Consider the following 16,371-nt stretch of genomic DNA (forward strand, 5'->3'; position numbering starts at 1 on the left):
CCATTTTGTAAGAGGATAACAAGAACAATCTGGAGTGACTGGTCAGTGGACCCCCACCACAGCAGAGTCCAGAACGTGTGACTAATTGCATTCCAGAAGCCACTGGTCAGTTTCAACCAGAGAGTAGAGAGAGTGGTGCAGTTTGTGCAGCCAAATGAGATATCCGATTACACTCGTGCTGTGGTTTAACCCCCAATGTCAAATAATGTGTCTTTTGAAAGTAGTTCAGTTCAAGAAACTAACTTTTTTCTTGGAAAACCCCCCAAAAACAAAACTGTGGTTCCATGCCTTGGAGTGCCACTTAAGGTTTTTATAACTTTTGTGATACTGAGGAGAATTCCTGTAACACTAGAAAGCTTTATTGGCTCCAGGTGATGCTTTGGCTTCTGTATTGAGGAACAGACTGTCCCCAGGCCATCAGCAGGAGTTTGCAGTGACAAGCACTGCAGTATAGCGAACCTAAGAAATGCAGCACAAATCCAGGCTTTTCTGAAGTTTGGATTGTTGAATGAGGATTTTATTTTACAGACACTGATGACAAACTTTGTTTTGTTGCAAGTGTCTTAAATAAACATAGTAGACTATTTGGATTATATGAAAAAAGAAACATGACGGCTGAAAAACAATGCAAAAATGGTAATAATAATACTCAATACTTAGACTTTGTTGTTCCAACAGTGCAGTGCAAAGTCATGCTTGTCTCAGATTTGTAGTTCATGGCAGGGCCGCCTCACTTTTACAAACTAATTTATATCTGTGATGAATTGTGCCAATAGTCTGTCCCATGTCACTCTGCAGAGAGGTTCTTCACGAGAACAGCAGAAGCAGGAGGGGAGATTAGAAAGTGATTCTGTCAGTACACAATTAAAAACCTATTACTAATCAAGTAGATCGCATTTTCATTATTTCAAAAGGACAGATCTATTTCCCTGCTGCCTCCTCGGACTGAAAATGTACAATATTTTATGAAAAAGACAAGAAGATTGCTAAATAATGATGAGGCTAATGTTTGCCCCAGGGACCAGCAAAAGTGGAACTGGTAATTAGGTGAGAAAAAAAAACAAAAAAAAAGGTACTTGAAGGACAAATCTGATGGCTTGTGTTGTTCTGCTGCATCTAATAACTTCTCATCTGAGTGGCTGTTGTGTCTGTGTTAAATGTTTCATAAAGAAGCGTGAAATCTTTTCTGGTGTGATTCTTAATGTCACTTGCCTTGTCTTTTCCCAGTGACGCACATTAACTACCACAGCCTGGGAACACGATATGTGTGAACGTCCCTGTGTGTAATTATAGTCTCACATATGGTAAAAAAAAAAAAAAACATGCAGAAAAAGTGTGATGTGTGATTGTGTAGAATTCAGCTCTTTTTCCACGAAACAAAACATATACCGTTTATATGTACAAAGATTTCCTTATGATTTAACTCTACAGCCATTTGAGCGGGGACTGTTACTTTGCAAGCACCAGTTTAAATGTCATCAAACTAGTTGGGTATGTCTGGAAGAAGAAGTGTCCGCGTCTCGGGCCATTTTTGCACAGCGACTATCAAGACCCGAATCGCATCATCAAACCAAATGGGCAAGAAAACAATCTAGCACCCAAACAAGTAGTCCAGTAAATAAAAGTCTGACGCACGGAATGAGCTGCCTTGGGATGGTGAAAATCAATTAAGCCAGGGGTCTGCTGGGTGTTTGGTGGGGGGGACGTCTGCTGTTTCTTCCTGATAAGAACATTTCTATGCTTGATTTGGTTATGCCAAGAGAAGATTATCGCCTGGCATGAGCAGCAGTAGGCCTTGCTCATTAAGTGGTGGGTTATTGCCAGTCCTCAGCATCAGAGCCAAGGTTTTAGTACATTGTAATGGGGGCTGGGTAAACACTCAAACACACTGGGAATCTTGGCCCGATTTAGGTTCGCAATACTAAAACGCCTGTTTCATTGGGGATTATCTGGTAACTCTGATCCTATTTGAACGGGAGAGGGTGCTGGGACATGATGTGATGCTGCAGTGCAGGTATGGATTTTTGCAAAAAGAATGGAAAGAGGCATCTGTTTATCCTTTAAATGAATGAGACATGGGTCATTACACTGGCTTCCCTGTTGCTATTCGCTATTGTTTCCTTTTAAATGATTTGTGGGATTTGGGGATTTTTCTGCACCAAGGTTTGTTTGAACCTGCCCGAGAATCCATGGATGAATCACATTAGCAAACAAAAAAAGCTGTCCAGTTTTTGGTTGAAGATGGTAATTGGTCTCACATGAGGTAACAGCAATTCAGTGATACTTTTCCATCAATTAGAATTTGTCACATAAACACATTTTGGCCTAAATGTGGTGTAAAATATACTCTCACAGAGGAGGAAAGACATTATCGATGAAATCTAACATTAGGCTCAACTCTGGATACCAGTGCAATTAAATAAGTGTTAAGAAAACCAACTCTTGATTTCAGGAGGACATTTACCTTTATCTTATGCATTCCTGGTCTGTCCTTGAACATGTTTAGTAAAAAAGGTTTCAATAACAACACAACTGCACCAGCCCAGGTCCCACAAATAAAAAAGCCTGTCATGTGTAATTGGTGTGTGCGACATTGTGCTAAACCACTGGGACCCGGAGTAAATATAACCTGACAGTGTGGAAAAAAGGGAGAGAAAAGGCTCTTTTGATCCCTTATTCATCTCTCCCCTGTCACTGATAAGGCTGCTGGGGTTGGACGATGGAAGGATGATTTTCCCCGAGGAGAGCAAGACACCACACGAAAATGTCACAATACCGACTCAAAGAGGCAGAGACAGACGCACAGGGCGTGGAGGGTGAAATCGAAGAATAATGCTAAATATGAGCGATTATAAAAGCATTTTCATGTGGAAGCAGAGGGCAAAGGAGGAGAGGATGAATGTGCTTCCCTCCCTGAACAGAGTGTCACACACACTGGATATATGGCGGCGCCTCGGCAGTGTTTGTTCTCTGACTAAAGATTAGAAAATAAATACTTCACATCTGAAATTGTGACTTCCTTTTATTCCCTATCACACATGCCCCAATAGTGTTGAGTGCGTTGGCGTGTTTAATGTGCAAACAGTCTTCTGTAAATGAAGAAAAAAATGGGGAGAAGTGAGATTGTACATGTCCTCAGTGGGGAGGAGGAAAAAAGGAAAAGGGAAAAGTGCCGAGACACGGCTGTCCAATCAAGCATAATTCCATTACAACTGGTGGCTGCTGTGAAGAAGAATCATTAGAGGTGTAATCAGGACGGATGGATGAGGATGAGGACATGAGAAGATTCGGATCTGTGTGTGATTGAGCTGTAGTCTATGACCAAATGACCCTCAGTGGGGGACGGATGGCATCTTTGAAGCTCACATAGGAGGAACCAAATGCAGAGACAGATCAGACAAGAAAGAAAGAATGGCTCAGTGGTTTTAATGTAAAATATAGTGTAGGCAGGCAGACATGCAGGTGGAGCTAACAGAAGTCCAAAGCATGACGAAGAAAAGGTATTTTTAAAAAACTTGGCTTGATGTTTGAGGGATGACATTTGTAGAGAAGCAGGAGCAGATGGAACAAGACTGTGCCATTTTGGACACCAGTGACAAGACAACAGTGGGAATCATGACGGTATTAATGTCATAATTCTTGCTCTCACCTTATTTTTCTGGCTTTCATTCGTCAGTCATCCCTTCTTCTTCCCCCCCCTTTTTTCTTGTTCCCGCCATGTACAAGTACCTTCGACGACGATGCTGTGACAAAAAAAATATAGAGAGCAATTTTGACAGTGAACATGAGTGTGGTTGCAAGTCACATTTTCCTTTGTGCAACTCTGGGTCTGCAGCTTCCACATGACAGGTTTTCATTTATGCATTCTATGAAGAGACATTTCAAGGGGATATAACAAAACGTAGTGCTGTACTTAAAGGTCAAGTGTGTGACATTTAGGAGAAATCATATTCATTTGGCAGAAATTGAAGACAATCGCCTGATTGTAGGAACCGTCGTTTGTATAACCTAGAATTAGCCTTTTGTATTTATATCAGCAACCAGGTCACCTCTATGGAGACTGACATTATGGACCACAGTGGTTTTACAACAGCCCAGTATGGCCAAAGTAAACGTCTTCAGAGTTTTGATGCCAACTGAATGCTGCATAGGCTCTCCAACACACTTTAAATGAATATTTAATAGGTGAAATAGGCGGACTTTAAGTGCCAAAGTAAACGCATTTAGTTCACTCCTCTGCAGACAAAACAGGGGCCCCAAGATATTTAGCTTTGATCAAAACACAGCACTTATTTTCTAGAGAGTTATACTGGTTATATCTCTATTGAAAATGCTTCACTGATATTGACGTGATCACCTATTATAACCATTCAATTTTTTTAATTAACAAACCAACATCTGCAAACTTCCAATAAAAAAAATGAGCTACCATCCATAGACCGTGTAAAATATTTAACACTAAAGTCTGTCTGTAAATTCCAGCTGTACAGCGTCTCCACTGGACACAAAGAAAGCCCTCAGCTCGCTGTAAAGCTAAAGAAGTAAAGCGAGACTAGGTAAGTAAAAAGCAATCAATCCATGCTCTGTAGACCCCTTGGGTAGTATTTCTGCGTTCCCTTTTCCTTTAAACACATGGCACTGTATCTAAACTAAGACCAGGTTTGTTTGACGAAAGAACCAGAGTATCTTGGTAGCTCACTGCGCCTCAAAAGCCAGTCCTTAAATAAACACCAGGCCAAGTCAGGCTTTATCATCATGATTAAAATGATATGGCACTCTAACCTTGCTCGGGGGAATTAGGTGTCACAGGTGAGTGGTAATCACACTTTTGTTGTTGTTGGGTTCTTCTTGACACACGGGCATGATGGGAGATAAAACATGCATTGCTTGGTGAAACTAGTGCAGATTTACTTTCAGGGTAAAGCAGGAAAAAAAAAAAGATATTCAAGGTAGAGAGCCTATTAAATCTGACTTTGTGCTGTTTACACAACGCTATCACAAGTCAAGAGTGTCGGTGTCAGTTTAAGATGAAGAACGGGATCATAATCCGAGATCACGCCCAATGGAAACAGTTTATTTCATTTACGCTTTTTACAATATCTGAGCAAAGCAGCCGAAACACTCAAGGTTAAAGACACCCCGTGGAGTTTTCTAGTAAACAAGCAAGGTGTTTGTTTACACACGGTGCGACTCACCAAAGCACATCCCGTGTTTCTTTGAGGCATCACATACGCTCTGGAGCTTCTTTTTTTTTAATTTTAGAAACATGCACCGACTGTTTACATCATATTCACTCGCGAGGAGTCTTTGGCACATCAGTGGGAACATTTGAAACCATTAGCAGCAAAGTGTCTCGTATCACCCGTGCACTCATGCTTGGAGAAGAACAAACAATATGTCTTTTTTAATGACATTCTGACATGTCGGATTCATAAAAACACAGGTGGGAAATAGCAAAATGAACGATGGATAAATCCCAGTGAGCTGCATCAGTTTTGTGATCCGGAGGCTTTGCAAGAACTGTCATGTCTTTCTAAGGCCAGTTTCACATTAGATGCATGTTACGGCTGAGGTGCATCTCTCTTGTCATTTAGGCAAACATGATAACTAATGAGACCGAGACATGGAACAGAGCTATCATTAAAGCAACACTAAAAATACTAACATTTTATGTCCTACAGTCCAAAAACATGCAGTTTTGGGGATGAGGCAAATTGGACACTCTAAATTGACCATAGATGTGATTTTGAGAGTGAATGGCTGTTTGTCTCTGTGTGACGCTGTGATGGACTGGCGACTTGTCCAGTTTGTATCTCGCCTTTCGCACTATATCAGCTGGGATTGGCACCAGTGCCCCCCACAACCCTCATGTGGAGGATAAAGTGGTAGAAGATGAGTGAGTGAGTGCGTTAAGCCATGCAAATCATAAGAACAATGTGATACATTCATGTAAAAAGTCACTTTCTGGGTTGAAATATTTTGACTTGAGTGAAAAGTTCCCGCAAAGTCATGTCATGATGTCATTAATGTCTGTGACAGATCAGGTGGGAGGATATTTTTCCCCTGCCTACATGTTTTCAGAAGAAATATTTGTGCAAATATTTGTGTGTAGCTTTGACTTCATAAATTCCTGTATGTTTGGAATGAAAGTCTTTCTTTGACTGACCTTACTAAAGCTTTACTTAAGAAGTGGAGGAATCTGATTCTGGTCTGTTTACCATCACTAAGTTGGGCACTTTTCGCAGTGTTCCTCACAAAGTGCAAGGTGAGAGTTTTCAGGTGCAGAGTGGGACTCAAGAAGGCTCAATTCTTACTATTCCAAGTCGGTACCACATCAAAATGATTTTCAAGCTGCTCTTTCAAGGTAAAACAAAAGCTGAATGGTGGTTTAATATTACTAAGTGTGTGCTATGACAAATGCCAGTGCCAGTACAGCCTTTGAATGCCAAGGAGGTTTACAGATGTGGATAAAGGTGATGGTGTTTCAAATAAAGCTGCTTTCTGTGAGAGAAAATTCCAATCTTCAGCCATCTTTAAGTTTGATTACTCACATATTCTGATAACCAGAGCTGGTGTTCAATAGAAACAGCCTTAACTTACGATAAGACACACACCTTTCAAGGATCTCAAAGCTTACTAACTATATGTATCAGACCTGGCACGCTTCTCACCAGAATCTGCAATGATGCTTTACTGTTCAGATGTCAGGCATTGTCTCAGTTCTCCTCAGATCTGACCTTCAAATAAATCTTTCTCAACTCAACTCATCACTGACTCCAGAGGTTCCATCACAGATCACCTCATCTGATCATCAAAAACCTCAGTAACATTTACAACGGTCACTGATTCACATGTGGTTTTGTCAGACAAGTGATTGTCCACAAAAGTATGAGCTGGGGAGGTGGGAGGGGTGGAGCACACCAGCATCAACACCAGATGACTCATTCTCAGCTGGCAGTGGAGCCATGCACAACATGGTTGTCGAGGTGTGGGTAGAGGTACTCGTCCTGTTTTCAACCACAGATTGACTCATTTGGCTTTGATCCACTGCTGTAGGGCAACTGACTTATCTTCACAGATTGATGAGTTCTAATCACATTTGCAAAGAACTCCTGTTTCGGAATGAGTAAAGAGATCACAGTAACAGCATACACACACACACACACGCCAACAAACAACCTGGATCCATGCATTGTTTTCTATGGCGATTCACAGCGTTTGGCATCCAGAATGTCCATCCTTTTCACTTTTAGTGTTGCTTTTTTCAAAAACATAAATACAAACTTTCTCCCCTCTATCATGTCTTTGCACCCAGTCACACCTTTTATTCTTGGTGCTATTCCTCTGAAATGATTTAATCACCTACATGATGTTTGACATGTCACCCACATGCCGGGGGAAAAGTCATTTTTCCAATATTCCGACTGGATTTTAAGGGTCGCTCTGCCCTTGAATCCGTTTTGGGATCCGTTATGATTCTTTCTATGTCTCGCCAAACCCATATGTACTATTGCGATGCAGCATTGCAGGGATGAGCCTGTGCTTCTCTGGTCTTTCCCTCCTCAGAAGCTCCCCCGGCATCATGTACCAGTTCAAACATATATGGCCTCATCATCATTTTCTTCCCAGAAACATCACTCTCAGCTTCCTCTTCAGATAACACAAGGGACAGAGGTGACGGCCAAGCATTCCTCCACAACAGAGTGGGCTGTTCTTCCCTCTTATGTAGTGTCGTCTCTCTGTGTCGATACGGCGATCAGACCCTCCCTTGCAGTTTCTTTCAACCACGAATCCATACATATGCGAAGGTTACAGCACTCTGAGAGCCATGTCATGAGGACTTTAATCACTAAAGCCTTGTTATCATTAGCCGTACCGTCTCCTTCACATGACAATGACTACAGTGTCCAGTGGGAGGTTTCCCGATAACATTAAGTGCACTTTTCAAATTGCTGTGACCTTTTTCGTAGTCTGATCACCTGCTCCTTTCTGTTGGCACCCATTGTTCTAAATATGCGTGCACAGTGAACAGATGAAGCTCAGGATGTATAGATGGATAGATGGATAGATGGATAGATGGATAGATGGATAGATAGAATAGAATCCGATAAAAGCTTTTGGCCTCACGGTTTTACAGTGGGATGGAAAGAACACCAGTCCCTGCAGTCTAATGTCATGACATATTAATGATACACTAATGCATGTTCTTCACGGGCTGCAGTAATTATACAGCATGGAAATATCTATTCTTTTGATTTGTTGCCAAAAAAGTTAATATTCATGAATTCTTACAAATGGCTAATGGTCCGATTCATCTTTTAACCACATAGTCCTCATGATAGAAAAGACTGATGGAATAAGAGTATACTGTTAAATAAAGAGCCTCAATGTGAAGATGCAGTGCACTAATGCATATTATTGTTGAATCATAATAGAATACGGTTCAGCTGTAAAGTATATTTAGCCACAGTCCAGTAAAATGCACTGGGTTATTCTTTATACCGCCTTAAAGTAAGCTTATACTGGTGATTTACAGTGATGGGGGAGGGACATCGAGTTCCAACAGATTTTAATAAGGTTTAAAAAAGAATCCCTCAACCTTTCCACAATAACTCATGCACCCGAGTGTAAAACACAAGCATTAATACAAGTCTTAAGTTACTATTTATCCTAAAATGCACTATGTTTTGATTAATGTGCTTCACCTCAGGTGGTTGTTACCATTACCTCCATTTTACCATGCACAACAATCTACTCTGTAACACCTACAGGCTTCTTTTAATTGAGTATCCCTGTGTTGGGACAGTTTTCTTGCCACTAAATGCTCACAGTACGTCAATGTGATTTGCACTTCATGCATCTAAAAAAAAAAAGAAGGATTTGCAGATAACATGGCTTCACCTGTTGAGATATCCATTAAGCCTTGCAAAGGGGAAAACTTTATAACAGCTCATCACTTCCAAATAATATATTTCCCAGTCTCATGTAACATAAACCAAATTTAGTTTTCAGCATCCTTTGATGTGATGGAATTCCAATATTATTGAACATTATGATCAAGTTTCTGTTGCACCAAATGTTGAAGTTTGAAAGGCAGTGGTCGAACCCGCAAAAGGGTCATCATAACAGTGCTCCCCAAGACAATTATGAAAGTTGACTTATCTAAGCCACCTGTCCAGCACTCATTTGTGGCCTGAGATGATCATGCCTGTCAGTGTTCAGATGATCCACTGAAAGTCTTTTGTTGCATTATCTTCCTGACCTGACAACATTAAATCTGGAGTACAAATGCTTGAAACTACTCTTTTTGGGCTTTGTGGTATGGAGGATGGAGTGTATTTTGTCACTATAGAGTTCCGAGTTCATACCTCACAATCCTGTCACGCAACACTCGGAACCAAAACAATACCATTTTGGCAGGAAGCTGCTCTGATCAAATCAAAAGACCAGGCAGCATGCAGTATGTACCAGGCACTATGTCAGGCAACTCATCCTTCACTGGAATGAAGATGGCAGATAGCTCCTGTGCCCTGGGATAACAAAACAGTTGAGGACAAGCAAACTGGGGAGAAATTTAACCATATCACCAAAGTTCCCGGGAGATGGCAGGGCTGGATCGTTGCCATAAAATGTGCTCATACTGAGGATAGAAGACATAGTAAATCGAACCCACAGGCAACAGATTCTGCTTGTGTAGTGATTGGCCATCTCAGGTAGAGAATCTAATGCTAATTCAATTCAATATCTTCAATTTCCCCACACAATTCTATTGTGATGTACAGTATATGCATTATCTGCAGTAGGACGGGGAACAGTTTATCAAAGTTGAAGATGATGTCAGATTACTGTGGGTCTAAAATAATCCACTCCAGCTGTTTCCATACTTGTGAAAAGCACCGAGCGCTATCGTAAAGGTCAGATTCAGTCTGTCAAATTCTGCAATATATTGACTTAATCTCTGTGGATTAAAGGTTTGCAGGGAAGCCTTGGTTTTTGTAGAATCTTTTCCTGCCATCGTGGCCGTTGGAACAAACTGAATCACGTAACATCTGGAGTACAGTGTAACACTGCACCATCCGAGCTTAATTCATCATTTAAAAGGGTATCAGCTGGTCTGTGATGGGCTGAAATCTAATGGACTGGACTGTAAAAGAGTAGAGTGGAGCCAGCGAAAGTCAAGGGCAATTTTTATGTGAATGAATATTAATGAAACAACATGCCTAACTTAAAAATGGCTTGTTGCTAAATGGCTGCAACCTGCTGAACTGTTTGAGCATATGACACAAAAATGGCCACACTGGTCTTTAAGAAATCAGGAAATCTGTCAAAATACAATTTATGTTGGCACAATTGCAAGGGACCGACTGCTAGCTGCAGAAATAACTCTCCATGAACTGATTAGAGGAACGCTATCAAAAGATTCCTCAGTCCTCACATAATGCGAATGATAAGACTTCCCCAAAAAGAGAAAATAGCTTCTTCATTTATTTACTTGTTGCATGTTGTTACCAAAGCAATTTAATGTAAAATAAACTAAAAAGGTCAAATTCTCTGTTCCTTTTACTGAGTCAAATGTGGTTTATTCATGGTCTGATTCAAATTGAACACATTTCGTTGTTTTGCAACCATAGGTCCAATTTGTATGTGAGGTCTATGGCGGGACAGTGCTGCAGTGTCATTGTGGCCATGTGAACATTGCCTCACCTATTAGATGGTCAGAGAAACATTTTACAATTAGACCACCTTTTCATTTTAGTGAAAACAAGAAGGGCAACCATAGGAACGAAACGGAAATGTTTCTGTCTGAATCCTTTGAACGTGCCTCCAGGTGAGCATGTTATCTGCCTCCTGCGATAACTTAGAACTTGCACTGTAACGTCAGTGAGCATTACACTCTGCCAATATGATTCTACAAAAGCAATTGAACCTCAAATCTTAAGCTCACCATCACAAGCTGTGAAGCACTGCTGTGGTTAAATGGATATTGTCTCTGTAAAATAAAAACTAAGAAACTTAAGAAAAACTTAATAGTAATAATAAAAACAGGCCGACTCACACCAGGTAATTCCAAATCATGCATAAAGGCATAAAGTATTTGTATGCATGTGTGGTCATGCATGTGTATTTTCTATGCTGTTTTTCCTCTGACCTGAAACATGCTCTTGAGATCAACTGCAACGGCATATTCAGTGATGCCTTGCGGCCTTGAACCTAATTGGTTTCTGAGTCCATGTCATTTCACCAATTTTAGTGCAATTCAAACTGCCGAGCTGCTGCATTTATACGTGTATGGGGGCGGGGGATTTATTTTGTCACCGTGTGTATTTGCCTTTGATATAGTTTGCCACCTCCTGACCTCTCATTTCCCAGTGGCACATTTTGATCAATATGTAAGATAAATGTTGATGACCTTCTCGTCACCTCCACTGATCCCTCCAGAGTGTGCGTGTGTGTGTGAGTATAGTGATGTACTGAATCAAAAGCTGCACCTTATCAGATTGTGACTTGACTAATTTATGGTCAGAGATTGGATTTTTGTTCATACTGGACACATACTGTGTCACCATTTATGTACTCCTGAAGGCAAAATGTCTGTCTCGTCATCTAAAAGACGTCTCAATCATATTGGCCTACATTAGCCAACAACTCCATAATTAACAATGCAACTGTGCTTTGTCATTCAAATGCAGAATGTCTACTGTAGCTCTTGTTCTGTATTTTGCTTCATAAAAAATGTATTGGCTTTACATTTGGATGTGGTTTTTGCCATCCGTTTCATTTAGCTGTGATAAGAATTCCATTTTACGTTAATGCACACTGAATGATCAATCTAATCTAATCATCGGGACGGGTGCCAAGTTAAGTATATTTCTCTGACCCCCATGGTGACATTTGTTCTCTGCAGTTGACCCTCTTAATGGTTGAGGGGCTCTGGGGCAGCTCTGAGGGAGCTGCTCCAATTCTAAAGAAAGTGCCTTTGTGAACTGCAATGGCAAAAAGCATTTGTTGTTGTTTTTTTGGCACCAGTGGTAACTGTCGCCCCCAGTGAAGAACAACACAAGCATGACACAGAGATGAACCATGGCTGAGAGTCACACCTTTGTCACTGCACTATAAAGAATAAAGAATCACAACCGCATGCGTTATGGCAAGCGGGATTATATTAGTATGGTCATTTGGTAAACAGTCATTAGTTTATTTGGAAAGCAAATTCAATCAATTTTCAGCACAGGAAGAGCTTTTCTTAGGAGTTGTACCTCATTTGTCGCCTGCGTCAGGAGATTGCTGTTGTGAACTGGACTTGATTGAGTGACTGGAGATGTTTCACCTCTCATACAAGAGGCTTCTTCAGTTCTGACTGAAAAATACAGGTATAAAGCTTGTGTAGGCTGGATATTTAGAGAGTCATCGTGTGAAACAATGCAGGTCACTCACCCCCCGTACCAGTTTCAGGCTGATAGTTCCATTTGAGCGAAGGTGTGAAAGAGGGTCGTTGGGGCCCACTGAGAGACACAGGCGGCTACTGTTAGTGTTAGAGTTCATCTTTGCTGTTGTGTGTGAGTGTTGGTCCTTTTCAGAAGAGAGCCCAGGCTCATTGTAGTCTATGTATATTCTCATTTATCAAGGTCATACTAGTATTCAAGTCTAGTTGCTACTGACTAAGTGCAGTTTTGGACAGCATTTTAGGTGGATGATAGTAGATTGTGAAGTTTTTCCAGGTTAACGTAGACGGTTTCTTTCACTCCTCTTTCAAACCATCAGTATTCCCTGGCCAGACTGCCTACATTGGATTATCTGACATGCACCTGAAAACTATGGAAGGGAACCATGCATTAAAAATAAATACCTGACTCTGACTTCTTCTTTCAGCTTCTTCCTTTCGGGGTCACAGCAGATCATCTGCCTTCATCTTCATCATCCTGTCCCTTGTGCCTTTTCTGTTTCACTAACTGTCCTCATTCACAACATCCATGATTCTTCCCTACACCTTAAACATGACCAAACTCAACCTTGCCTCTCTTATAAATGAATTAACTGATACAAACAGAAAGCTCCCCCAAGTAAAACCATACAACATAGATTCTGAAAAAAACTCAAGTTAAAGGAATAAAGCAACTCCCACCAACTTGTACTATTTGAGTTATTTGAAAGATAAGATTTGAGCTGAACAGGAACAACCCAGAGTTACAGTTGATAACATTAACAATGTTATCAGAATTGCCTGATAGCATTAATGATGACTCTGTTCTATGAAAGAGTACCATGAAAATATCGGCTGTTAAACACGAGTGTGAAGCTTTCCACACACGTTGCACACTCTTGAAATTGATGTGCAGCAATGCATCACTTAATTAAGATTAAACAAAACCAACTTAACAGGGTTTATGTATTTTTTTTTTTAGTATCAAATAGCGTGAAGCATTACAATTTGAAATTCAGAATTACATTGCAGTTGAAAATCCCAAAAACTCTCTGTTACCATGACAATTTAGGAGGTTACCTTATTCATTTCAGTTCAGTTCAGTTCAGTTCAGTGTGAGGACAGGAGTTCAGTTTAAGGCTAGGAGTTCAGAAGAAGGACAGGAGCTGAGGAGTCCCCCCCGCTGTGTGCACTCACCGACACTAACATGAAGCTGTACCTGTAGGTGCTCTGACTCTGGAATGGTGCTGATTGAAACAAAAGATTTGACTGTTTCCATGGATGTTGTGTAATGTTTAAACGTGATGATGCTGGGCTTGTAATTTCCAAATTATTTTAACTGTTGTGTACATGAAAAGCAATTTTTATGGATGTTATCCATCAGCCAGCAGAACTTGTCTAGATGTGGGTGTAGCATGAGACAGTCAGTGTAAGTGGGCTAGGCATTGGCGTACACTGAGGAAGACAAGTCCCAAGTGTGGCATGTATCTTCAGCAGAGTAACTGTGTTATTGTAATTACACACAAGTAAGTGATGCTTAGGCCCGGGTCACATGTTTTTACATAACTGTGTCCACAGAGTTCTGCTCAGGGCAGTTCAACCTCAAGAAGTTAAAACAGCTGCTCGTTTGGGGCGGTATCGTGCAAAACGAGCACTTACCAGGCAGAAAAAAAGCATGAGGAAGAAGTTTGGCCAGGACCTAAAAAGAAAACCCATCCCCTTCAGCCAGCTTGTTCACCATAAAAACAAACAATGGAGCAACACCAAATGTATGCAGTCTTGGGGGGTTTTTGTTTTTACTTTGGTGTTCAAACCTAATTGGTTTTTCACAAGAAGCTTCCCAGTATCAGCAGCAGGCAAGGCAGCAATCTATCCTCACTTCCTCTCTTTGGTTCACTTCCTCAATTTGGCTCACGAAACCACACCAGGGAGTTTGGACGAGCTTTCACACCTGCTCAAACGAAGCGTAGCATCCGAAGAAACAAACTCTGGTCCATTTAAAGCGGATCAAACAACTCCAACTCTGGTGTGAAAGCACCCTAAGTTCATCATTTGCGTTGTTTTTGCGTGTCATAAGAGACGTCAGCCAGTTAGCCGTTAACCACAATGTACAACTCAGCACTCAAAGAATACAAGGACATACATATGAGAGCAAAGTCCTCCAGAGAAATCAAATCACTACTGGAATGCAATACGAGATCGAGAACACATGAGTGGAGTGCTAGACTGACGCAGACCCTTGTTCAGTATGGATATAACTATCCAAAGGAACATGCATGCTGGAATCTGAAGAGGCTCTCCTGTGGCTGTTGGAGAGGGAAAGAAAGAGCCGGCCTTTTCAGGGAAAAAGCACAGCATCTCCTATTTATGTCAACAGATCAATGTTTGCATCAATAATGTAGCATTCCTTGCGTCATGTTTTGTTTTATTTCAGTTTTCTATTTGATTTAACCTCAGTTAATTGAATATAATGGAGAGAAAAACTATTTCCTCACATATGCAGCAACCACCGGCCTGCAGTGACTAAGAATATGCCCACCACTGACAGCAACAATATGTAGCTGAAACTGTGATACTTTGCCAGGCGGGGAGTCTGCTTTAGAATAAACTTCAGAGGTAATAATTAAACTCTGATGGTGCACAGTTGTGAGCCATTATCATCAACACAGGCTGGAAACCCAAAACCCAAGAGAGGGATACTGAGAGAGAAAGAGAGAGCCAGATATATTCATACCAGGCATCCACAAAGTGAAGACATTTAGGATTCATTTCATCATAAGATCACAAGCCATCAAATGAATACAGCTCTCCAGTAAAGAGCATGGGGGGTAACATCAGAGCGAGCATGGGGTCTGGCACATTGTGAGAGATACGACGGTCCTCAGAGAGCAAAGACGAAAATGGAGACGGTAAGAGGTGAGAGAAAGAGAGAGGTTGTGACCACCTGCTGGTGGGGAAGTGGTTTGTGTAATCAGTTACTGACCTTTTCATTAAAACCATTCCTGAGAGTCTTTACAGGTGGTTGAGAAAGCCGAAAAAACACTGGGAACATCAGTCACACTGAACAATTTGGTGACTCCTGTGTCGCAAGTGTTGTGGTCAGAAGTACCAAGTTGTTAGTCTCTACATCGCCCTATTAAGTCAAATTAAAGGTCACTCATAATCATCAAAGAAATAAGTTTCATTCCCTGGACCATAGTTGCACTTGAGCTGAAGAATGGAAAGGAATGGAAGCAGATTCAGCTGATAATGAGGCAACTCATTTAGTAACAACTGTCAATTATAATCATAGAAGTAAAGTTTCTTTCTGAGTCTCCTTCCCATACTGCCCAAGTCTTATATCAGAAAATTGGTGACAGGAAACGCAGATTTAACATTTGGGTTACAAAGTTGTCAGTAAGTGCCATTTTTTTTTTATACAGAGTCAGCAGTTATACCTTTAGGAGGGGTCCTGACAGAGATGAGATTTAGAAAACAGAAAGATGGATGCTTCTTCCTATCCTAACCCATCCCTATTGGTTAACGTTAAATCAGCCACCCTACTTTGCCATTAAAACCCTCAAAAAACCCTGGACAGCTGTCAATCATGCTGGCAACTCGGCTCTCTGGACTGTCATGAAGATAAATCCTCTCATTTCACATTCCATTATCAGGCTTTTCTCTGTAAAAGCCCCTTAGCATGGCATTTTCTATTTAATTAACGCATAAATCATCATCTTGCATAAAATGTTTCCATATTCCATCCTCTTCACTCTTCACTGGAGAAATCAAGACTTCACTGCATTATGAATTATGTAGGGGTTGAATTCACATTGATATATGATCATGGTCAGACCTAGCCTTGGCCTGACTCTTCCTACACAAACTGTCATAGCAGCAATAGCACTTCAACAGAAATCTAAGTCACCTAGTTCACATGTACAAATCAAACAGGCATAATCCAGTAAAAA

General features: G+C 40.9%; 1 protein-coding gene across 1 annotated transcript in view; it reads right to left on the reverse strand.

Annotated features, from left to right (window-relative positions):
- The window catches only part of fibcd1b (fibrinogen C domain containing 1b), a 145,913-nt gene that overhangs the window by 116,347 nt on the left and 13,195 nt on the right, over positions 1-16,371 (reverse strand). Inside the window, exon 3 of the mRNA XM_058617425.1 lies at positions 3,650-3,743. The gene's annotated coding sequence lies outside the window, so the exon portion shown is untranslated. The remainder of the gene's footprint in view (positions 1-3,649; positions 3,744-16,371) is intronic.

This window comes from Solea solea, chromosome 19, assembly GCF_958295425.1.
Source record: "Solea solea chromosome 19, fSolSol10.1, whole genome shotgun sequence".
In the NCBI taxonomy this organism is placed as follows: Eukaryota; Metazoa; Chordata; class Actinopteri; order Pleuronectiformes; family Soleidae; genus Solea; species Solea solea.